Source organism: Rhinolophus ferrumequinum, chromosome 11 (assembly GCF_004115265.2).
Source record: "Rhinolophus ferrumequinum isolate MPI-CBG mRhiFer1 chromosome 11, mRhiFer1_v1.p, whole genome shotgun sequence".
Lineage (NCBI taxonomy): Eukaryota > Metazoa > Chordata > Mammalia > Chiroptera > Rhinolophidae > Rhinolophus > Rhinolophus ferrumequinum.
This window is the reverse complement of record NC_046294.1, coordinates 14,749,703-14,775,110: the sequence shown is the minus strand read 5'-3', so window position 1 is coordinate 14,775,110 and position 25,408 is coordinate 14,749,703. Positions and strand designations below refer to the sequence as shown.

General features: G+C 40.5%; 1 protein-coding gene and 1 long non-coding RNA gene across 4 annotated transcripts in view; one reads left to right on the top strand and one right to left on the bottom strand.

Moving 5' to 3' along the window:
* PHF21A (PHD finger protein 21A) overlaps window positions 1-8,716 on the bottom strand; it is a 161,569-nt gene extending 152,853 nt beyond the window's left edge. The window contains 1 exon segment of the mRNA XM_033119610.1: window positions 8,167-8,716. The gene's annotated coding sequence lies outside the window, so the exon portion shown is untranslated.
* Window positions 8,717-9,059: 343 nt separating this feature from the next.
* On the top strand, window positions 9,060-24,270 carry LOC117031334 (uncharacterized). Of its 3 annotated transcripts, none has more exons than XR_004424504.1 (4): window positions 9,060-9,188; window positions 11,779-11,845; window positions 13,282-13,350; window positions 24,139-24,270. It is a non-coding gene; the product is annotated as an uncharacterized LOC117031334 (long non-coding RNA). The 3 variants fall into 3 exon arrangements; XR_004424503.1 differs by having other exon boundaries at window positions 13,251-13,350; XR_004424502.1 differs by lacking the exon at window positions 9,060-9,188 and having other exon boundaries at window positions 10,065-11,845; window positions 13,251-13,350.
* The last annotated feature ends 1,138 nt before the right edge of the window (window positions 24,271-25,408 follow it).

Genomic DNA, 25,408 nt, shown 5'->3' with positions numbered 1-25,408 from the left:
CTAAACATTTACTGAGCCTTTATTATGTGCCACGCACTGTTAGAGGCACTGTCACAAATTTTAACATTTAGTCCCTGCAACGACACTGATATTAGTTAATAAAGTAAAGCACTGAACCTTCAGGACAGAAATTTAAATTTTATAAATGAGAATACAAGCAAATTATTAAATTTCTCCACCTTTCACGCTACACCTTTAAGTATTAAATTTACACTAAAACTAAATTTATTTTCAAAAATCTATCTTCCATTTAAAGAATACGGTGATTCAAGATGTTGACAGTTATTACAGAAGAACCAAAACACTCTGAACTTAAATGTTGGCACACACACAAAAAATCCTTCCATCCAACTTTAAACACTGAATAAACTATCTCCATTCAAATAAAAGAGAACACCATATACGTATCAAGCCCTACAATAATAGGCTTCTAATGCCCATACTAGCAATCAATAATGATGTAATTATAAAAAGACCTCTATCATCACAGACAAAAAATTTGCAATTTCTAAGTCAAGTTTTGAATATATATACACACACATACGTTATTTTACATACAAATCTTGGTGTAACTGATTAAAAACACAAGAAACTAATCTAAGGTAAATTAAAACACAAAGGTGTTCCTGAAGATTCACTTTAGGATATCAGGAACATAATAATCATGATATTAGCAATCAAACTTTACTTAGCAGAAAGTTCTTAAGAGATTTGAGAAGCTATGTATAAAATGGAGTAGACAAGAGGGAAGGATTCCCTGTGCTGTATAAATCTACTACAGGTCCCAGCATGCAATCTGGAGTTAAGCAAAAAAAAAAAAAAAAATCACAATGCATCCTGGGACTTGTAGTAAGTAAACCACTTCACCCTACCAGATTGTAAGTTTCAAGAAAGTCTGAACTACCTAGCACAATTTGAATAAGTCTTATTATCAGATCATAATCAAATTCAGATCTAATTTGTTTGCTGTCTGCTCTGGAGAGTTTCTTTAGCACATAATGGGGGGGGGGGGGAATCAATATTTAGATCAACATTTTCACATTAGAAGAAACTTATACAGGATAAGCATATAAAAAATGCTTAGAAAGCAGAAAGATTTGATATAATTTTAAAATTGTATTTAAAAACATAATTTTAAAAACAATTCTCTTAAAGTTTGGTTGGATCAGTTTCAAAGCTCTCTATCCATACCCTCCCCACCCCTCAAACATTTTTAATTGTTTTACCAGGTTTTTCTCTTAGCAGTCTTTCAAATTGTTTTATAAATAAGTTTTTTAAAAGAAAATTATCATAAGAAAACATTTCCCATACGCTAATACTGCCCACTAGGAAATATATTTTTATAGTAATACAATACACAAAACAACATTACATACAAAAAAACACAGTAATACTTAAGTTCCTATTTTGTCAAGTCCTTCTCAAAATTTATGCCCTCCACTCTTACCTTTCGTTTCCCCCACACATGTCTGAAAAGAACACTTAGAAAAATGTATTCCAACTACAGACCCATTTCTCTCATCTACTGACCTCTTCCAAAAACACAGGGATTTTTTTTTTTGCTATCAATAACATGTCCAAACCCAAACAGAGAACTTGAAGCTGCAATTTATGTATATACTGTTTCTACACACACCCCTGTTAGATTCTGTAAGACTGAAGGAGGAGGCTGGGAAAGAACTATGTGCAATCTGCATCAGGAGGCCTAACACAGGTGGTGGATTATTTTCAGGCAACAGCACCTTCACAAACATGCTGTGGAATACAGTCCAAGAAATTCCTAACAAGGGAAGATAAGCTGGCAAACAAATTTAACACAATCCAGCTAAAAATCACCTGCAACACATGCTACTACATTTCAGCATAAAAGTGACAGGCTACTACAGCGTCTGAAGCTTCATCAATACAATATACTGTCCATAAGACCAGAGATAGCAGTTGCCATGGTTACTATCACCCACTTTTATCAGGAAATTATTGTCATTACACTGAAGTTTTTGGCACTTATTTAAAATTAAAAAAAAAATAGTTTAGGGTTTTCACTGTTAATTGAGTGAAAGAATCAACTACAGTTTGATTTGTAAGTGTGCTGCTTTAGAGATACACATGGTTAACAATACTTGGATCTGCAGTAGAAAAAATCAATTCCTTTCTGCTGCTCCGTCTCCTCAAGTACTGACAGTTTGTATTCTCAATGCAGCCAAAACAATAAAACAAAACCCATCTTTTTGGCTTCTATGTTTAAGTTATTTTTCTCCCCTAGGCCCACAGACAGAGTCAAAATAAAACCTAGATCAACCTGTTAGGGCCCATCCCCTTCCTATCTCCATATTACCAGTTCACTTTTTTGTCTACTTAAAAGCAGAAAATCATTTCTGTAGGTGATCCCAAAATATAGGAAAGAATAGTTTCCATCAACAAGACCTGCTCACTATTTTTTGTTTGTAAAAGTGGGAGGGGGCTTGCAGTGTATTGCAGGGAGAAAAGTGGAGGGGCATTCAAAGTGCCAAACAAGTGTCTAGTGTAAGTAAGGCAGTTGTTTTAGAAAAGCCCAAAGGTTGACTGAACCTCACATACTATCTCTAAAAGAGAATAGTTCACCACCACCCTAGTTTAAGGCTGAATTGATAGACAAGTAATATAAAAATTATTCTTGTAAGTCTATTTCAACATAATTACAAAACATAACTGTTCAAAAATTTGATACACAAATAAGTATTACATGCAAGCCTACAAAATAGTATGTCCACACAATAGTATATACACACAAAGAAGAAAACATATGCTATTTAAGAAATAATTATCTATAATAAATTTAATGCAGTGTTAACAAATTACCTCTTTTAAAAAATAATCTCAAAGCAGCAAAAATGCACACCTGGTAAAGTTAAAGTGATCAGAATATATTGCTATGCTCCTTAAGAACATTTAGAGCCTCCAAAAAAATGTATGTATAAAAGTTCCTGAGACATTAACATAAATCATTAATATTTCCCAGCACAGATTAATATGAAGATTCAAACATGTTTCAAGAAATCAGCTCTGAATACAGATATAAAAAAATTCTGTCAAAGGTTAGAGACCTAAAACTTTAATCTCTTCCTTTTCTCCTTTGAATAGTAATTAAATACAAAAGCCTTCAGCAATAAGATACTAAGGATACAAAAAAATTTAAAAGCACATTAATATAACCTTAACTTCAGTATTTCCTCAAGAAAAGCCTTAGTATTCACTGTCTGTGGGATGCAAAACTTAGTATTACCCTGAAAGGTTTCATTTTTATCTAAACAGTTAAATGTTTTTCTCACTCTTCACAGAAGCAAGTTTCTATATTTAATTACTAATTGGGGCTATTTCACAAAAAACAACCACTTCTAAAATTTAAGATACTACACCTTATGATATGCTCATAAACACATATTTTATTGTATTGTATTTTATTTTGGTCTAAAATCGTGAGCAGAGTCTGTTAAGAAAGTCACAACTCAAGGCTCTGAGTTTCAAACTTTTGGGCTATTTTTACACAAAAATATTTCAGTGTACTCCTCTAGATTTGACTAGTCATTTCCTCATGAATCCCTCTAACACAGAAAAAAAAAGATATACACATGTACCTAATACTAATGCAAACAGATATACATCTTCACTTTGAAAGAAGTCTGAAAGCTTTAGTTGGAATTTTTCAGAAAGTTAGCAGAATCAATCAAAACAATCAAAACCTTAACCATGACATCTGTTACTATGTGTGTAAAATAAGAGTCTATAGAAGAATCTAGAAATTTAAATATTCACTAAAATCAACTACTATCACATCAATGGAGAAATGAAGAAAAACTAATAGGGGATACACATCTCACAAGATCTACAAAATGAAAAATGATCTTTTTCTTGAATTATGAGAAACTGCCTAGGCAGCATTTTTAAACAAAGCTTCAAAACTGTAACAAAGAGCTTTTTGGTAACCACAGCAGTATTTAAAAAAGAAAAAAATCATAAGGTGTTCAGGGTGCACTTTTTATGCACTCACTTCCCAAAAGATAGCATTTTAAAGACAGACGCTTCTGTCCATGTATTAATTGGTTACCCTATCTCAACAACTTAACATCTGCATGGCTTCTGACAATTTACAAAGAACTTTCACATGTTATAATCTCATTTCATCTTACTGAGTAAAAAGTACAACCTTATGCCTAGAAAACAGACAAAGTTCAAAGCAGGTTCATCAAACTCTCTACACATTCTAAGTTTTTAAACTTTGATATAAAACTTTACAAGCCACCACAGTAGCATATTTCCAGTGATAAACCAATTCACCTAACACTAACAGGAGTTTCAAACAACCATGTGCTGTAAATGCTACTGTGTTTCCCCAAAAATAAGACCTAGCCAGACAATCAGCTCTAATGCGTTTTTTGGAGCAAAAATTAATATAAGACCCGGTCTTATTTTCCTGTAAGACCGGGTCGTATATAAGACCCCGTCTTATATAATACAGTATAAGACCAGGTATAATATAATATAATACAATATAATACTGGGTCTTACATTAATTTTTGCTTCAAAAGACACATTAGAGCTGATTGTCCAGCTAGGTCTTACTTTCGGGGAAACACAGTATGAAACTACTTTTATTTTTATGGAGTATTGTTAAGTGTTACTAATGGACATATCAGCAGTGACCTATTCCCACCGATGTAACTTTATTTATAGTTCAAGAATCTCAGTTTTTGGAGGCCAACTCAAATACATCGACAATATATATTTATAAAGTTGAGTGCCTAATAATTTATCTATTAGGATCACTATCCATAGATTCAAGAAAAAAATCAACACAAAAAGTCTCAAATTTTCCCCACACAGTATCTTTCTAAAATCTTAAGTACTCTATATCCTATTTGTATTAATACTATAGGGATGACCACAAAACCTAAAGTCCCAAGTCATACAAAATACTTTCGTTTATAGCCATTCCTCACAATTTTTTTAAAATGTGTTCAACACCCCACTCACCAACACAAAACCAACTCCTCTTCAAAATAAAATAATTCTGTATCACTCTGTACCTAAGCAAGCACCCATAAGCTATCCACAATAACAAATCAACTTTGTATAATATTGTAAGAAGGTAAAAAGCATTCAAAGATTTCAGTTTCAAATAGCAAATGTAACTTATTAACGTAATTTTTACATGGACTTACTCAAATCTCTCTGGAACTTTAAGGTGTTAATCCTGTTGCTTAGTTGAAGCTAAGTGAGCTGTAATAAGCAGCAAGATCCTGAAAATTCAGTTTGCTTTATCTTGCTGTAGCACCTCCTGCTGGATGGCAATTAGAGCTCTTCATGTAAGCAGAAGAAGAGTATTTCTAAGGCAGCTTCTTCAGTGACTGAATGGGGAAAACGATGGACCCTTCAAAGCTAAAAAACATAGGGCCCGTCCATCACTTATACCTCCTAAAAATAAAATCTGGCATAGGTAGGAGTCTTTTTAATCTATTACTATCCCAATTCCATAAAGACCTGCCTGAGTCCAAAGTGTAAAATGCTTAAACAAAGCTTGCAAAATTATCTAAAAACTATGTTTCAAAAGCACTCAAGCAAAAGATTATTATGGCCAGCCAAGCAATGCCAGTCATACTGCAAATACTATAATGTTAACAAAAGCAAAAGTCTGACATAAAGAAAAACACCTGGAATATTTTTAACATGTTAGCCAAAAGTTTGTGTTTTGAAAATTTTCTCCACTATTACTATGCTCTTCATTTAGGGATAGTTATACATCTACAGAACTTAAGTACAGATTTTTATTTTTTAGTAAATATGAGCATAACTGCACACAAAAATTCCCTCTTTGCCATCAAAAGGTGTGTCCTGTGATTTTTAAAATGCATTCTTCAAACACTTTAAATAGCCCCTAATAAGCTCGTTTTAAGCCCACGATGTAGATCCCATACACAAGTGGAGACAGAAAAACAAGAATAGGAACTTACCAAAATGAAAATGAATAATAGTATTTCCAGTAAAAATGTAGTAACGGTTTCCTACAACACTGTGAAACCAAGTAAATCGTGAAACTTAAAAAAAAAGGGGAGGGGGTTAGTCTTCAAAACCAAACGAAAAGCTGACCTATTTATTTTTACTGCCCAAACATAAGTGAACACCAAATACAAACAAACGTCATAAACACTGAAAAGTACGCTTAGATGTCGTAGCCCCAATTTCAGTCTCTTTACCAGGCCCTCAATGAAGCTACAGATGTTGACGAGCATCCTCTATAAAAGGAGATATTCCAGCTCTCCGCCCTAAAGAACCCCTATAAAGTGTGCCTATGAAAAGGCTTCCTTCCTAGAGTGCACAACTGCTTTAAAAAAAAAAAAAAAAAACTTTCATCAGCCCAAATTAATCTGATTCTAATATTCAACTATCAATTATGAATATATAAATGTTCTTCCTTCTCCAACGTCCCCAGCTAAAGCATCATTCCTGACAACTATACTAACAAAAATGCACAACTTGCTCCCCGGCTATGGGGCAAATCTTTGAAATCCAAAACACAGCCACGAAGTTCACTGTCAAGGCCAGTGCTGGGGCCCACACACCGCCGGACCTTAACTCACATTTGAAATTCTAGAAAGCCACACATGCAGAGACATCATTTAAAAACAACACAGTGTGGACGTGCAGAGTGTGATCCTCTACTTCAAGACCTAAACAAAGAATATTTCAGCATATGACCGGAATATGATGACACCAGATTCACCAATGAAAACAAAACCTGCCTACCATTAGCAGTCGTATCCTCATCTCAACAACTCAACTACTTAGAAATCACTCTCGGCACATCTGCACCCCACAACCGGCGTGTGGCCTTCTCCCGAGGTGCAAGCCACAGACAAAGTTGAAAGGAGACATTCTTCCCCCGGTGCCCAATCTCGATATGAACCCCTCCCCTACCAGGGCCACCTTGCTGCTACCCACCATCGCGAACGTGGTCAGGGGAAAAAAAGAAATCCTAACAGCACCGCTCAGCAGAATAAAGAGACCAAAGAGAAGATGACGAGAAGTGTTGGGAACTGCGTGCACGACGGGGCTGGACCAAACGGAAAGAGTCCCACTCCGCGCGCCCCTCCCCCCGGCGGGGGCGCGGGCGGGGGAGGGGCGGCCGCGGCCCCTCTCAGAGCGGCCTGCCAGCCCCGGCCCGCGCGGGGTCCCGGGGGCGCCCCGCGGCCGCGGGCGGCGGGGGCGAGTGCGGGAGGGCCGGCCCCGGGGTGAGGGGTGCAGGCAGACTCTCCGGAATAACAAGTTGCAGAAGAAGAAGAATAAGCGGAATTTCCCCAACGCTGCTCCGGCCACCCAAGACAAATGCACCAACACACACACACACACACACACACACACACACACTCGGGCCCGGCAGCGTCAGCAGCCGCAGCTTTTTTTTTTTAAACCAGATCCCTCAGTCACCAAACAAGATGGTTTTCAAAAAAAAAAAAATTAAATAAATAATCATAATAAAAACTTCCCCCCGACAGCATCCCGGGGAGGGAGGTGGTGATGAAAAAGCCAAAGCGACCATCCCCCGGCCGAGGGAGAGCCGAAGGGGGCGGACAAGGCTCCGCGCCCCCCGCCCCCGCCGGCGGCCCCCTCCCCGGCCCCCCGCCGGGACAATGTGACGCCCCCTCCCCGCCACCCCCAGTGCGCCGCCTCTGTCACCCGCTCCGGCCCAGCACTCAGCGCCCAGGCTCCCGAGGCTGCTCATAAACTTACTTCCAATTTATCCTGGGGAGGGGTGGAGGGCAGAAGGGGAGGAAGGGGGGGGAGACAAGGTTTTTCCATTGTCTTTTTTTTAGGGGGGAGGAATAGGAAGGGCACGCAGGGGGGCGCCCCAAAGGGGAAGTTATTGCTCAAATCTCAAGTTGACTGAGGGGTCCTGGCGAGAACACCCCCCCTTCCCTCCTCCCTCCCACACACCCCTCCCCTCCCCCTACCTCCCCCCACAACAAACTCCAAGCAAGCAGCCCCTGTTCCTCCCAGAGACAAACACCAGAGACAAGACAGAGAGAGAGGGAGAGGGGGAAGGGGGGAGGGAGGGGAAATAGAGCTACTCAAGAAAAAAAAAGAGAGAGGAGAGTGAGGAGAAGAGAGAATGGAAAAGCTGGGATACTGCACCCTCCTGCTGCTGGCTGGCTGTCCCCCCTGGCAGCTGGAGGCAGGAACTCTGAGCAGGAGAAGCAGGAGGAGGAGGAGGAGGGAACTCTTCTTCATGGGGAGGGAGGGAAGAAGCTGGAGCTGCTGCTGCTGCTTCTGCTGCTGCTCTGGGCCTCTCGCACTTTTTAGATATTAGTGTGTTAAGATGGTAGGTTGTTCCCTTCTCCCTCCTCCTCCTCCTCCTCTCCTCTCTCTCTCTCTCTCACTCACTCTCTCTCTCCTCTCTCTCTCTCTCTCTCTCTCTCTCTCTCTCTCTCTCTCTCTCTCTCTGGGCTGTTTCTTTCCTCCTCTTCCCCAGGCAAAGGGGGGGTGGGGAGGAGGGGGTGGGGGGAGGAACTGGATTCTCCTCCTCCTCCAGGAGGGACACACACAGGCCCCGGGCCGGAATAGGAGGGGGTAAATCAGAGCAGCAGGAGAGAAACTGTGGGAGACAAACAAGCCCAACTCTTCATCCTCCTCCTCCTCTCAGCAGCAGCAGCGAGCACCACCAGCCCATTCACCACCCGGCCCCGGGCCGCAGCACCTCCGCCGCCTCAGCCCGGGGATCCCTCCGCCCAGGCCCAGACACACTCGCCCGCGCGGGAGCCCGCCGCGCGGCCCCGCCGGCCCGCTACCGCCGCCGCCGTGCGCGCCCCCGCCGCTCCCGAGAGCCGGGCGAGAGGGACTGGGGCTGGGAAAGCGGGGACGAGGGCGGGGGGAGAGGAGGCGCCGGGGTAGAGGGGCACGGCGGGGAGGGAGGGGGCCGCCGGGCGGAGTTGTATGGCGGCCGGCCCGGGCCCCAGCGCCTCCGCCCGCGGCTCCCGGGACGCACGGGCCCCCCCCGAGGGCGACGGGGCGGTGGCGGGGGAGGGCGGCGGGGGCCCGCGGCGGCGCTCGGGCGGGCGGACTACTTGACGTGTCGGTGCGGCGAATTTATTTCACTTTGCCTAAGGAACGGGGTGTGCTGCGGCCCCCATTGCCTAGGGAAAAAACCCGGATGTAAAGTGAGTGAAACTAAACTAGAGTGAAGTAGGGCAGCAGCAGCCAAACTCCAGTGCAGCGGCGGCGGCGGCGGTGGTGATGGGGCTGAGCACCGAGCGGCGGCGGCCAAACTCCGATGCCGCCGCAATGATGGGCCGGTGCAGCGCTGCAGCTCGGCTCCCTTGCAGCTGCAGCCGAGGCGAGGCCGGAGCTCGCTGCGGCCCCCCCAACTCCACGGCCGGAGCCCAACTCCCCCTCCCGCCGGCAGGAGCTGCAGAGGGGCTCCGGAGCGGCCCCAACTCCCTCCAGTGCAACAGCAGTTTTATGGGGGGGAAACAAGCCGCGAGGGCAGGAGCGAAGAGAAGCAACGGGGAAGCACTGCAATGGGGGAGCGTGGTCCAGGCAACAGGAGAAAGATGCAACCTCAAGTCGTATGCAACATGCAATCCCCGGCCGTCGCTCGCCCGCTCCCTCCCCTCGCCACCCCGCCCCCTTTCCAAATAACTACCCTTGAACCACTTTATTAGCTGTACTTAGTCCCACACTCGCTTTGGGGAGGGGCCGGGGACCGGGTCCTTCGCTCACCTTTATTTATTGCTGCTTTCTCCCCCCTCTCCATGTTTTTTATTCCTAAGTTCTTTTGTTCTAAGGGGGGATGATGGCATTTACTTTTATGCTTTGTGTAGCAGGGCAATCACCGGGAATCGGCCACGTATAATCCGGCGGTTTGTCATATTTTATTAGTGAAAGTATTTTATGCCTATTCTACCTTCAAGGACTGTAACATGGAGAACTGCAGGGAGGAAAAAAACATCAGAAGAATTCTTGTTTTGAGAGATTTCTTGGAGGGGCGGGGGAGGCTTTTTTTTTGGGGGGGAGGGGGTTTAGGTATATTAATCGATAATTTTCAACTTAAAGCTTAATGTTTTTGTATAGATATACTACTGGATTCTAAAATAACCCCAACCACACACACACACACACACACACACACACACACACAAAGTCCAAAATTCTAGATAAAAAAAAAAAATCCCTACTGCACAGTGATATTATCTGTACTGTGCAGCACGCTGGACTTAACATAGTGTTGGCCTTCGGATGTTAAATAACAATAAACCTCAACCTCAACTGAATACAAATGGGGGGTGGGGTGGTTTTGTTTTTAAGGCTCAGCACTTTTGTAGCATCTGCCACTACGCATTTTCCAGGCATTGATTAGCCATGCAACTCCCATAGGCGTGAAGTCCAGTTTTTGCAGATAAAGAGCAACAGTGGTGAGATGATTTGCCCAAAGTCAAACTGAGTCATTGGCAGAACCCAAATAGCTTTGGACTCTATTTGTTACTAGTCTTATGTTTTCCATTAAATTAATATTTCTTCCAATAAATAAACAGTATTTAAAAATAAATAGACGTTCTTTTACCTTGTTATGTATCTCCACCAGAGGTGCTTTGAGATCCTTGGATATGAAGGTATTTTCTTACTTATGTGACCTGCAAAATTAAGTTTAGTTTCACAAGAAATAAGCAATTTTTTTAAAATTCTGATGTGATAAAGCTAAAAAAACTATGGGCTTTGTTTTACACGTGTAGGCCATTTCATACTCTGAGCTTTATGTTGAAAAAAAAAAGTCAAAGCAGAGAAATTGTAGAAGAGTTTGAGAGCGAAAATGAAAGTCCCTATAAATGATTCAAGAAGCTTGGATGAACTCATAATGTTTGTGAAACTAAACCCATAACACAGTCAAGATGAATAATGGAAGGACAGTTTGGGTAGTAAGACCCAGCTTTACCATCCGGAGATAACTCTAATGTATTTAGAAGATGAGTTAAGGGAGGCGGACTTTCAAGCTGGACTGAGTAGGCACTGGAATCATAACCTAATGGTGTCATTTCAAATCAGCCCAAGCTGTCAAATTTTTTTCAGAGCAAGATTGCCTTACTGTTCTTTCTGAAAAAAAAAAAAAAAATTCAGAATTTCATAGAAAAAATTCAGAAGCTCAAATTGCGCCTGAATGTGTAAATGCCATAGAACAGGGGTCAGCAAACTTTTTGCTATAAAAGCCCAGAGAGCACATATCTTAGACTTTGCAGACCATCCAGTTTCTGTCACAACTGCTCAACTCTGCAGCTGTAGCACACAAGCAGCCCATAGAAAATATGTAAACAAATGAGCCTGGCTGTGTTCTAATAAAGCTTTTATTTGTGGCCCTTGACATTAGAATTTCATGTACTTTTCATGTATTACAAAATATTCTTTTAATTCAACCATTGAAAAAAATGTAAAAACATTCTTAGCTCCTGGGCTTCACAAAACCAGGGGGTGGGCAGGATTGGGCCCATGGGCTGTTGTTTACTTACCCAACTTTGGAAGACTAAAGTTGAACTGCTGAACTTCTTGTACCAGATGTTACTTGGTTTATGAAGATGTTTGTATAGCAATCAAAAATCAGTGTCATGCAAAATCATGTTTTAGATATTTATATTTAATGAAAATATTTCAAGTAATTGTTTAAACATTCCTATAACTAAAAAACTATAGAAAAGAATACTCTCGCTAGTAATTTCATGGATCACATTTCCATTGACATACTCTTTTCTTCCCTCTAAGATGGTGAAGAGGAGTGGCACCAAGAGGACCTGGATTTTGACACCTAAGAAGTATCACTCTTTTTCAAGTAAGGCACCTTGGGCAAGTTACTTAACCTCTCATAACCTCAGTTTCCCTAGCTTGTAAAATGCAGCTATTCATACTTACTTGGTAGGGCTATTGAGAAGATGGAATGAAATAATTTGTGTCAAGTGCTTAACATTACCTGGCACATGGGACTGCATAATACATCCTTCCCTGTGCCCTTAAATTCATTTTCTGAGTTAACATAACTGGAGTAGGTGAACATGTGGAGTTCCAAGATCTTGTCCATGCACATGTGGCAGGTGGGGTCCCAGGAGTCGTGGGGCAATTCAAGTTTGTGGAGTTGGTTTTGTATTTATTTTGGTCTTTCTCGAGCTCTAAACATGCCTGTCATGGGCACTCAGACACACGCTTAGGCCTTCTGAACCCTGGTATTTCTCATACATAAAATAAAGATACCTAGAGATATTTTTGAAAGCGCTAAATGGCATAAATGCTAAAGGAAAAAAAAAGAATGATTAGTATAAGTTCGTGAAAATCCCAGAAATAAGCTGAAAATTGAAAGTTTGCCATCAGAATCTCCTTTGAGGTAAATCATTCAACTTTTAGTCATGAATGACATAATAATAATAATAGCAAATGCACAATAACTTAGAATTGTTCTCCTACCACCTAGTTACCCACCCCCCAACCATTTAATATCCATCAAAACCCTGCTGAGCAAAGTTAAAACTCAAATTTTGAATGTTATTAAATACTGGAGTGCAGTTTTTAATTTTTATAAATTTGTAGTCAAATCTATCAGTGTTATCCTGTGTATTGCTGCCTTCCATTCCTTGCTTCAAGAGGTCGTCATCCAGAGTCTATAATTAGAAAAATACCTCCAATGTTCTTCTTGTATCTTTATGGTTTCTATTTTTTACATTTACCTTATTGTGGTGTGTGTGTGTGTGTGTGTGTGTGTGTGTGTGTGTCTGTGGAAAATAGGAGCTAGGAACCTAATTAACTTGTTTGATAGAAAATATTTAATTTATATTGGGATTCTCTTGGATAATGTAAAATGTCATTCAAAATGATAAAACAGCAAGCTCTCTATAAGGACTATCAGTCCAATGCAGAGATACTGTAAATACAGGAAAATATACATCAGGCATTATATATTATATCATTACATGGAGCCTTAATGTATTATAATAGAGAATAAATAAAGAAGTTTCTTTTAAATTTCCTTACCGTTTTGTGGTAGCATAGTACACACTATACCCATGGATATTAAGGTATTTTGGTACTTGTATTTGTATATCATTGTCTCTGGTGTTCTGGAATTTGACAGTATTTCAAACAAAGTAATGAACAACTTCCCCCCGTCAAAGAACTAATTGAACAGCTTTCTCATGCAGCTCCCCTGCCTGTGCTTTGCTTAACCACTGTCTTTTTTTCTACTCCAGGCTGACAAGTAACCCCATTATCTTTTAAAAGGTCAGCCTAAAGAAGATTTGAACTCTCTCTGAAAACCTGATGGTCCCACTTCTTCACTGAGGCAGGGAGGTAACTATTAGAGTTAATCAAGTGTTCTTTTCTAATTCTTATTGGGCTGGAATAAATGAAAACCTGGCTTGTACCAACAAAGTGCTTAAATAAGTAGAGGAGACATATCAATGTGATTTTTAAAGAATTATGACAGAAAATCCCCGGTGACTAGCAGAACTTGAATGTATGTTCTTTCTCTCCACTGTCTCAATGGTTTCTAATCTTTTAAAAATCTTCATTTTAACTGTCCTGTGTGTGCATTTATGGTAAGGCAAAACCATAATTGGAAATGGGTCAGGTAACTTGTAAATAAATAAATATTGGGGGATAAACAGTCAACTCTCGGGAGAATACCTTCATTTCATTACTTTGCCATAATCTCCAAGGTCAGTTTCATCCTAAACAACTTCAGGGGTGTGTGTGTGTTTAATAGAATTAACTAGACCAGGGTTTCTCAACCTTGACACTATTAACATTTTGGGCCAGATAATTTCTTTTATTTTTTGGGTGGGGGCTGGTAGGATATTTAGCAGCACCTCTGGCCTCTACCCACTCGATAGATGCCAGTAGCACCTCCCCACTTTTCTGATAGCCAAAAATATCTCCAGACATTGCCAAATGATGTGTGTGTGTGTGTGTGTGTGTGTGTGTGTGTGTCAGGAGGGAGGAGGGTAAAATTGTTGGGGGGTGGGGGGGTTGGAGAACCACTGAACTAGACCAAACACCATAGGTAGATTTCAGTGTGTATTGGTGTGTGTTTGACTCTGCCCTCCACAGAAGTGGATCCCAATTCCTTTTCCAAAAGTAGCTGATCAGGGGGCACTTAGGCTGGACCTGTTGTTAAAATCTAAAATGGCTGCAATTAGAGCTGTAGAAATGTCTGCCTTAAAGCTGCTGAGCTGCTAAAAGTATCACAGGGAGAGCCTCCAAGACTGGGGATGTTAAAAGACTTTTATCATCTTGTTATTTGCACCTTTAGTTTATCTGTTATCAACATAAATAAATTGTATTGTGGGCCTGAGCAATGACATTATCTAGGGGAAGGCATTCCCAGATTTGGAGTCCGAGAACCTGAGCTTGGGTCTGGCCTCTGAAAATGTCTAGCTAATCACATTATCTCTTTGGGCCTATTTCCTTGTCCAAAATCGGGAAAACTATAATGCTTAATCCAGTGCATTGTTGTGAGTGTCCACCAATGTGTTAATGAGAAGTAACAGGGTTTATTCTTGAGGAATTAGGAACTTTGGAATCATATAGTCCTGAGTTGACCCTGGGCAAATGATATACTCGGTTGTAAGCTGCAGTTTCCTTATGTGCAAAATGCAGAAATAATCATATGATTTCATAGTGCTGTTATGGAGGTTAAATGAGATAATGTATGTCATACATGCTGTATAAATATTATTGGTCTTTGGTAAATTGCATTACAATGAGCAAATACATATTTTATTGTTATTTTTTTTCTGTGAGTATTGAAACATAGTTGTTAATACACCTATATGAGTAAAACCCTGTTATGAACATGTTACATCCCAAATTCCAACCAACTAAAAGCAGCGTTAAACTAGTGTGCGGCCTTCTATCTTCCAAGTTAAATTAGTTAGGGCACAGGTTTGTTCCAACAACATAAGGTTCTCCTCCCCTTATTGAAATAATGTTCTAATAAGTTTTTTACAACCTCTGTATCACATAAAACACGTGGGGTCAGGCGTAGCATGCCCAGCTAGCACAATGTATGTCCAGCTCTGAACATTTAAATCTGACCAGGTGCTGTTGCAAAATTCACCTTCCCCAAAAGCATTGGCAAAGAGCATCGCAGTCCCGAAATGGGGTGCAGGTAGGTGTTTTCTAAGTTAAAATATAAATAAGGGGACCTGAGGGTATCTTTCATATAAAACTTTTTAATTAAAGTGTAACACTCATACAGAGAAACGCACAAATCACAAGTTGTACATTTCATTAAATTTTCACAAAGTGAACACATCTACGTAAATCATTGAATGTTTTTAAAGGTTCGGGAATTCTGTAATAAACATGTTTTTTTTATCATTAGGAGGGTAAAATAAGGTTATCATGAATTTGGGGGAAAAAACAGTGGAGATTTCCCAGACAAAACAGCAACTGGTTTTGCTGTGCAGCTGTGACTTTGAATTATCAAATGAAAATAATAGCAAAATGATAAATTGCCCAAAGTCCTACCACTGTCTACTACTTGATATGTGATTCTGGAAAATTAACTTCAAGTGCCTCAGTCTTCTCCTCTGTTAAATGGGGATAATAGAATTGTTATTAGGATTGAATGAAATAATACTTACAAAGGTTTGGATGAGTTCTAGCACATAGGCTCTCAATAAATGTAAATTATTATCCATTTAGGATGATACCCAAGGGACCACAGGAAGGAAGTTACGGAGATTTAAAGAATTCTTTTAGGAAAAAGGGCAATTTTGCACAGAAGGGGAGCTGGATCAGAAATGCTAAGGGATGCTATCACTGGGACCAGTCTGTGGTAAAGGCTAGAGAATGAAATCTGAGAGAAAGCAGGGTACCTGGAGGTGGCAAGCAGGGTGATGAACCAAGAAGTTGTAAAGACAGTGCAGTTCTAAACAGAAAGCCAAAGGGGTGTGCCCAGCATCCAAACAGGACATGACCTGATTTTGCACAGACCAGAGTAAGGTCTAGGAGTGATTGTTTGGGCTGGGCCTAGAGAGAGGAAAGAGAGAAGCAGCCATAGGAAACATAACTCCAGGGGTCAGAGCCCTGAAAGGCCTGTGCACTGAAGGAAGGGGATTCGTTTAAGGCTTTATCCAAGGCCAAGCGACTCGAACATCTTAGAGCTTAGGAATGACCTCAAATGTATATCTTTAGACCTGGCATTCCTTCATACTGAAATAAGGTGTAATTATGCACTTGAATCGACTTGGATCTTGAATAAGACAAAGAGATAACTGCTAAAGAAGAAAAGAATGGAGGCAGGCTGAGTCTCACAACCTAGACATGGCAGAGAAATCTCTCCTTCTGAATGATGGCAACAAGAAGTTACCCCAAATCCAGCCAGCAATTGGATTTGTCACAGCTTCATTATCTCAATCTTGTAAATGAGTTATCATTGCTCTAAGGGTCTTTGAAAGGAGGCAATTTGGTTTCTTTTTCCTTGATTGGTAGTAGGAGATGCATCAGTGTATAAGATTCAGAAGGGCAATTTTGGTGAATAAATATGACCCAGTTTTCTCATTTTCATGAAACATCTGTCACTGATGGATAAAGGGTATGAAATAACCAAGCCTGGGATGGCAAATCTGTGGCCTGTGGGTTTCTGAGAGCCTGAGCTTGGCTTCAGAATCCTTCTCAACACAGTGCATCAAGACAGGCATTACCAACTGGAGCTTGCTCAAGATAGAAATCCATTTTGTCGTACCTGAACTTACGTCTCATCCATTGTTATAATTAATGCACCTATCTATCCTACCCACTTCTTCCAAAGTCCAATGCAAAGGGTATCAGGTACGAAATTTACCTGAATTCAACCCTGCATATTTAAATTAAACCCTAGATAGGTAACAATTGCCTCTCTATTTAGGGACTTGTTCTCATATTCCTGAGTTTATAACTGATTTATGACCTATAAATAGTCACATCAACCTCATTGCTGAATAATTTACATACTGAGGTCGTGCTCTCTGGATGAACCTGACACCCATTAGTGTGAAACTAATCAGCCGTGTGCATCCGAGCTAGAACACGTGGAGAACCACAGCCCAGAGTGGAGGGAGTGGACAAGCAGAAAGCCTAGATCTCTTCCCCTCCTTTAACTCTATCTGGCCAGTCTTTCTCTTTAGCTTCATTGTCTTCATCTCTAAAATGGAATAGTATTTTCCCATTGCGGCAACATTAGGAGAACTATTAAAACAGTAAATGTTTTGAAGGCTCTCAGAACTCAAAAACTTTAGACTTGAATCATTATTTGTGTAGCTATGGCTGTCTTTGATGAAAGCCATCGTGATGAAAGAGGTTGATCGTTTCGTGTGTTACACTTCAACACATAAATAAGCCAAATCTCTTCTGCACTATGAAGTTGATGAAATGGGAGAAAGGTTGTTTACAACTTTGGCATATAGTCCATGTTGTTCCCATCTGTAAAATGGACACACCATGCCCTCATTTCCCTCTCTTTGCCTGCAGAGAACTGATGAGATTGAAGTTGCAAACGACTGAAGCTACCGAAAACTGGTGCTCTACGTGCAAGAAAGAGAAAATAGTTAAATTTTAATTGAAAATAACACTAATCCTACCATCCCAGCATCTGGGTTGGTGAATGAAACCAAAGGTAGTAGTAGGTTAGGGACTTTGGGCTAAGAATTGCATTGGTGGATATGGAGATAACACAGAGAAGTAGGAACCTGAAACATGTTCTAATACTGAGAGTGAGAATTTAAAAACAAGAAGCAGTTTTCCAATAGCCCTTGGGGACTTTTGAATCCCAGAAGGTGTACAGGTTATGAGTCTCAGAGTCACAAACACTTTATTTTAATACTACTTCCTCAATTAGCATAAGCACAAACTTATTATTTTTCCAAGTACATTGTGTTGTTGTCGCTGTTCATCTAATAGAAAAGAAAAACTCATTCCAATTCCAATCTGGATGAATATTACATTTCCTTTGATAAACATCGGTGGGTTGATGGGAACAGACCCATTCCAAGCTGAAATGCTAGAACCTATGCTTTGTGACTAACTGTGCCTAAAGACAGCTCATGTCATCCTGGAGTGTTCTTGCCTCAACAGTCTGGGCAAAACCGAAAAGATCACAGAGCAAAACCAACTGAGAGTCTGACAACATTAACGCAGCAATTTTATGTTCATCTGTTATTGGACCCTAAGTCAATTTACAAAAATGTTTTAAGGACTAACATTTGGGCTGAGTAATTGTGAATAACCAGAAAAGGCAAACAAACAAACAAAATAGATAGCAGGTAATACAAGTGGGCCCTGCTTCCAATTGAATTCTAGATCTAATTTTTAAAATTTAAGTTTCTCATTTTTTGTTTTACCAAATTTACAATTCCAGAAGAAATTTATCCTCATTGCTGATTGGATTGCCACTGAAAATAGCTCCCAAAGCTTGAAATCTGAATTTCTCTGCCTTTTCAGGGGCACTTAGCTATTTGACACATTGGGGTGTCTTAAATTTCTGTGAACTGGGAATCCAGCTCCCAGTTCTGCCCCTCACTAGCTGTACACTTGAAAAAGTCACTAGCTTAACAGGTTTTAGTTTTTTTCATCTTTAACACGAAAATATGTGTATCTTAGTGCACTAGGATAGTTAGGGGATTTAAAACAGGGATCGCTAAAATTTTCCTGAGTGTTTTTTCCCCATGAAGACTTACTGTTAATAATTAACAGTAAAAATAACAACTGCCATTTACTAAGCATTCTGGGTCAGATATTTGGCCCAGACTTAGATTTTTGTAGTAAGAAAACTGAGGTACAGAGAGGTTAAGTAAATTGGCTAAAGTCACATAAGTAGTAAATGAATTCCTGCCCATGGCTACTCAGATTCAGGTTCTGCTTTCTAATGGGAATTCCATGAGCCACAGGAGGATGTGGGGGAGTGCCAGGTGAAAAGATGAATGGATCCTGAGACAAGGGTTTCTGAAGAAGAGCAACTCACCTTCTCTTCGGCAAAAAAGAGAAGCAAGTCTCTATCCCGCATAGGAAGACACAGGGTATGATGGAAAATAGGGGATTTGGAGTCAGAACGGCCTGGGTAAGAATCTTGGCTAAGTTACTCCTTAGCTGAAGGGCCTTGGACAGGTTATTTATTTAGCCACATTTTTCTATCTGTGAAATAGAGAAAATAATACGTGCGGATTTATTTTGGTGGTTAGAGATAATCCATGTAAAGTGTCATGCACATAGTAGGCATACAATATGTGGCAGGCAAAATGTCATATCCTTTCGCAAATACCTTGGCAGCATTTCCCAAAGTGTGTTGTTAATAAGCATTAGGTAATAAAAAGAGAAAAGGTAAAACTTAAAATGAGGGGATGGTTAGGCAGTCAAGTAAATCTGGGAGATGCTGTAAAGCAAAGTTAAACTGTTTACCGCAGGACTTCTCAGAGTCTTTAAATTGCCAAGATGTAATAGGACTCTCCAAGAGGAAGCATTTTCCCAATTTATTTGATTATATAGCCTCATTTTTTATGGAGCATCTTACAGGACTGGTGTTCTTGGGAACACATGTTAGGAAGCACTGGTCTGGTGAGTTTTGGAAGAAAAGGCTGGGTTCCTCAGGTCCAGTCATCATGATGTATTTACCATTTTGCGGTACCTCTGGCCCCGTCTCTCATCTCTATTTCTCCCTAAAGTAGGACTTCTGCTTTTTACAAATGTCACAGAATGATATTCTAAAGAGTGATTTCCAGCATCCACCCAAGTGAAAAGTTCAGCTCCCAACAGGACCAGGTAACATCCACAAAGCAAAGCAAACCAAGCAAGGCCATTGGGGCCAAAGCATTATTGGGCCTCTCAAGATGGCAGGACACTGCTCCTTCCCTCGAGCCACAGTAGCTTAAAAAGTGTAGGTTCCTCCACAGACCACCAGAAGGCACCGGCATAGAGAAAAGCGACCCAGAGAGTACGAGGCCAGCCCATCCAGAGTGGCCCTGCTTAGGCTGCTGTCCGGGCAATTGTCAAAGGCCAGGCCAGCCCAAGGAGGGGGAAAGAATTAAACAGAGGATCAGCTTTTTATTTTCATGTAAAAAGCACTTGCCCTCGGGTTATAAATGTTATTGCATTTGTGTAGCACTTTACGGCTGCCTTAGCTTGCAAGCATCAGAGGGTCCCAATGGCAGTACTTTTATAACCCTTGATCAATAGCTTATTTCTATCGCCTTCGGTCCCAGCTGCCAATCCGTTCTGTATAATGTGGGAGGCAGACTTCCCTGCTCTCCAGCTGTACATGTTATGAATGTAAACTGCAAGTAACATATGTATGTGTGTGTGCGCATTGAGTGGGGGACATGGGAACTTTGAACGAGGAGTGACAAAAATGGGCCCCTTGTTCTGGGCGACTACCACGAGACTGGGAGTTTTCTCACTAGTGTCTCTCTCCTCTCTTTCTCTCCTCTCTCTCCCCTCTCTGAAACACATGCTTAGTACTATTTGGTGGGTCAAGAGAAATGAGGCAAGTTCTCTCATGTTTATGTGTTTTTATTTAATACCGCGGGGGTGTCAAAAAATGTATACACATGACTTGTATTCATCTTTTGTTATCGGTATGTATTATTACAATTTTAATACAGTTTTTCCTTTCTTAAAATGTGTACATATTTTTTGTATATTGGGGTATGTGTATGGGGGTGTGTGAAGTGTGGTATAGAAAGATGTAAGTTCCCAAAAAGAAAGGGCCATGGCTGTCTTGTTCATCACCCCTGCATTCCCAGTACTTAGATGGAGACTAGCACAAAATAGGTGCTCAGGAAATATCTGTGGGCTAAATGAATGAAATCTGGTTAGCAATGGCAGGGGGGGAAAGAGTCTGGAACATTCTGGAGCTGCCTGAGCAAAGATCAGAGGACAGAGACTTTTTTTATGTTGCCAGCAGCACTGGGTACCACAAATAGCTACTGCATGTCTGCTTTACTTAAGGCTCACTGCTAGGCACGATGGGAACCGTGGAGAAATAAGATCACTGACTGTAACCAGCCTCTGCTGTTCTATTTTTCCATGGAGCAGAGTCAGCCAGGCAACCCCTTAGAGGACAGATACCTCACCTCCTTCCCCCACCTCAGAAGCCAGTTTTAGGACCAACCCACTCTAGGAGAGGCCCTGAAGGAGGACCCAAAGGCTCCCCAGCATTCTCCAGCACCAGGAAACTGACTCGGACTCACAGAAGGCAGCTAGGCCTGCCCTTGTCTGAACCTGTGTCCTTGAGACTCAGCCAAACCTCTCCTGGCTTGGCGGAGGGATGTTGAGGTGACATTCTCCTCCCTGCCACTCAGCATCTTTTAAACAATCCTCCTCCACCTTGGGAGAAGACGCATGAACTCACTGCAGACTAGGGCCACGAAAGCTGAAAATTCCCTTTATCTCTGGGAGGGGAATTCATCGCAAGTGAAAAAAACACACCTCCTGTGAAAAATAAGAATCTGCGATGCCTGCAAGTTGTTTCTGGAAAAGTTCTGTCTGTTTTTGTTTTTGTTTTTTTGGTTGACAGTGGTAGAAATCCACGTCAAGCAGACTTAACCTCATAGGGAGGGTGTCTGTAGGGGCTGGGTCAGTGGGCTACGGAAGGACCTGGCTGGGAGCCCTGGAAAGGGTGGAAGGAGGAGCAGCGACTCCTGGTATCTGCCTGCTGCCAGCTGCCCTGCTTCCTCCTCCTCCAAGCTCAACCCAGAGTTCACAGCCTCGGGGGGCATGTGGTGGGAAGGGAGCAGGAGGTTGGCACAGGCCCTTCTGGCTCTGGACCACACCGCCTGTAGTGCACATGAATTAATATTTTTAATAAATCCTGTAATTATCTTGTGAACAGAACATTTTTGTGGCATTATATTTGTGTGTGTGTGTTAAAAGCATTAATTTGTTCAATATAAATATTGAAAATATACCATCATTTTTGTAACCTTGTTTCTTAATGAACCAGGAGTCCCACAAAATGCAAGTGGGCTCTAAGGCTCCAACTAGGAGGTGCCCTCCGCCACAAACTTGGCCAGCCAGACCACAGCCAGCTCTCAGACCCAGTTCCAAATGTCTAGGAGACAGACTTGGCCCTGCTCGGCTTGGGCCAGAGGTTCCCCCTGGCCCAGTCAACTGATATTGTGAGCCCCCCTTTTGGAGGCAGAGGAGAAGGGGTCGTTATGGGCTGGACAGACACCCCGCAATGTATCTACTATACTATGCTCTTGGTGGCTCACCCTAGGCAGATGCCCACTTGCTGCAAGTTTCCAGCTGGATGAGCAGAGGACCCCAGGGACTGTGGCCCCGCGGGAAGAGGGGCTTACCTTGCAGCTCAACTTTTGCATGTATGACCCTGCTTTCCCCAATCTTGTCTTTCTAGTATGTCGCCATTTTCCCTGACCCTGATATTTTTTCTTTACTTGTAATTTACTGTTTTATCACATCGTTTGAGTCAAAATCCTTTGTGGCATGACATGAGACAAAAATATTAAATAATGTCATGGTTTGTAGTTAATGTCATCAAATCAACACACTTCATGTAGGCTTCTCAGGATTCTACCTGTCCTCCAAGAGGGCTCCGTCCAGGTTAGCCTTGGTTTGCCTCCCTTCCTCCCTCCCTCATTTCTTTTTTCCTTCCTTCCTCCCTGCCTCCGTCTCTCCCTCCCTCTCTTCTATCCTTCCTTCTTTCCTCCCTCCCCTCCTCCCTCTCTTCCTTCCTTCCTAACTTCCTTCCATCTTTCTGTCTTCCTTCTTTTTATGTAAGAGTAACGTTTTTCTATAGAAGCAATACAAATATCTTTTTAAAAATACTTTTAAGCGGGGAAGTATGACCAATGAAATAAAAATCTTTCAGATTCCCACTCTACACCCCCACCTGCTCCCACCCCATTCCAAGTGATAACTGCTATTAACATTTTGGTGTACAACTTTCCAGGTAATTTGCAATAAAATTAGCCCCACTCTTAGAATACCCTACTAAAATATTGACTTGTATCCTATTTTTAAACCTAGCAATATATCATATGTTTCTTTTCACATCATTGCATATTATTCTGGAAGCAGTTGATTTCCTAAACTGGAGTCAACTTTGTTGATTTTTTTATTTTGGTTGATTTTTGATGTATAAAATATTCAACCAATACAGAGAAATAAAGGTTCCCTCCCAATCCCACTTCCTAAAGATAATTACTATTACTAAAAAAGAACTCCTTCAAGTTTTATGTATATATATATAAATATACATTTACATAAACAGAATCATAACACTTAGTATCTTGTAAACTGTTTTTTTCCTACTTATCACTAGATCATGAGTATCTTTCCATGTCAATCTTTCCATCATCCTTCTTAATGGCTACATAGAATCGCATTCTACTGAATGAATGCTCATAATTAATTCAATTAATTACCTATATTGTTGGAAACCTTTGAGTTATTTCCAATTTTTATATTATTATAAGGAATACGGTACTAAACATCATTGTATATACATCTTGGTCACATGTCTGATTATTCCCTTAGAAAAAATTCCTAAAAGGAAAATTGCTGAGAAAAATAGGACACACCTTGTAAAATCTGATTCATATTAAGTGGCTCTGTAGAAAATTGTACCAGTTTACATTTCACCAATACATATGAGATAAGACAGTTCCCTACACTGTCTCTAGCATTGGCCATTATCACTCTTTCTTATTTTTGCCAATACAATGGCTAAAAAGTGATATTTTATTGTGGTTGCGACCTGTAAGTCTTTACTTATTGGTGAGGTCGGGCATGTTTTTATATCTTTATTTGTCACTTGAATTTAATTTGTGAATTATCTGTTTATGTTCTTTGCCCATTTTATTGTATTAAAATATTCTATTTTTTCCCTGTTGGTTAGTAAAAGTAATTTATATGTTAAGGCTATTGACCTTCACATCTATGTTGAAATTATTTTTTATCACTTAGTTCATTGTGTCTTTTGCCATAGAAAGTTTTTATTTTTATATATTTATATCAGCCGTAGGAAAAGAAAGTTAAGTAATGGGCGTAAACCATAAAATATTAACAAATTAACCAGAAATCCAGAGGTAGGTAGATTTGGTTTGGTGGTTCAGAGATATCATGTCTCTTTACATCTTTCAGATTTGCCATCTACAATGTGTTGACAGTGTCTCCCCTTGTAAGATGAGATGGCTACTACACCTCCAAATACTACATCATTATACTCCACTCAAGAAGGAAGAGGATAAGGACAAAAAATGTTTTCCATCTCACAGGAAACATCTCACATCTCAACAGAAAGGAAAATCTTTCCCAGTGGTCCCCAGCAGATTTTTATTTACATCTCATTGGTAACCAGTACTGTCTGCCAAAATAGTCAAACCCGTCAATCATTTCCTCCATGACTCGTGGCTGAGTACCATATTATCAGAGTTCCTCCCCACCCCCCAAATTATTTAAAATGTACTCTAGTATTATCTTTGTGAACTTTCAAGTTTTGGGTTTGTTTTGTTGATTTCCAAATCTTTAAATTATCTGGAATTTATTTTGGGGTATGGTTTGAGATTACATTTTTCCCTAAGGATATGCAGTGATACCAGTAATTTTTAATAAATAATCAATACTTTCCCCCACCACATTGAAATACCATCTTTATCATATACCAAATTCCCCTATATTCATGGGCCTATCTCCATTATCTGTTTTTTCCTACGCCAGTACCACCATGTTTTAATCACTATAGTTTTATTAGGTCATTTTTATATCAGGTAGAGCTAGTTATTCTTTTTTCATGATTTTCTTGGCTAGTCTCCATTTGTTTATTCTTCTAGATAAACTTTAGAATTAGTTTAACTAGTCCCCTAACCCTCTAACAAATGTTCTTTCTTGGCATTTTCATTGGAATTACATTAAAATTATAGATTAATTTTAGAAGACTTCACACTTTTACCAATATTTAGTATTTCCTTCCAGGGTCATAGAGTATGCCTCTCCCTTTTTCAAGTGTTCTTTTATGTCCTTTAGCAAGGTTTTATAGTTTCTTCATAAATATCCATTTTTGTTAAGTTTATTTTTATGCCAATTGTGAATGGGATTTTTATGCCAATAGAAAAGCTAAGACAGGACCATTCTTGCATTCCTCAAATATACCCTATTTGATTATGATTATTATTAAATATCACTTGATTCAATTTGCTAATATTTTATTTAGCATTTATTCGCAAGAGAGGTTGGGCTATAATATTTTTATCCTTTGCAAGATTTTTATAATAAAGCTTGCAACGTTTATAAAAGAATTAGGGAACTTTCAGCCCTTACCTTACTCTAGAACCGCGCTGTCCAATCCAGTAGCCAATAGCCATGTACAGCAATTGGACATTTGAAATGTGGTTATTGCAACTGAGGACCTAAA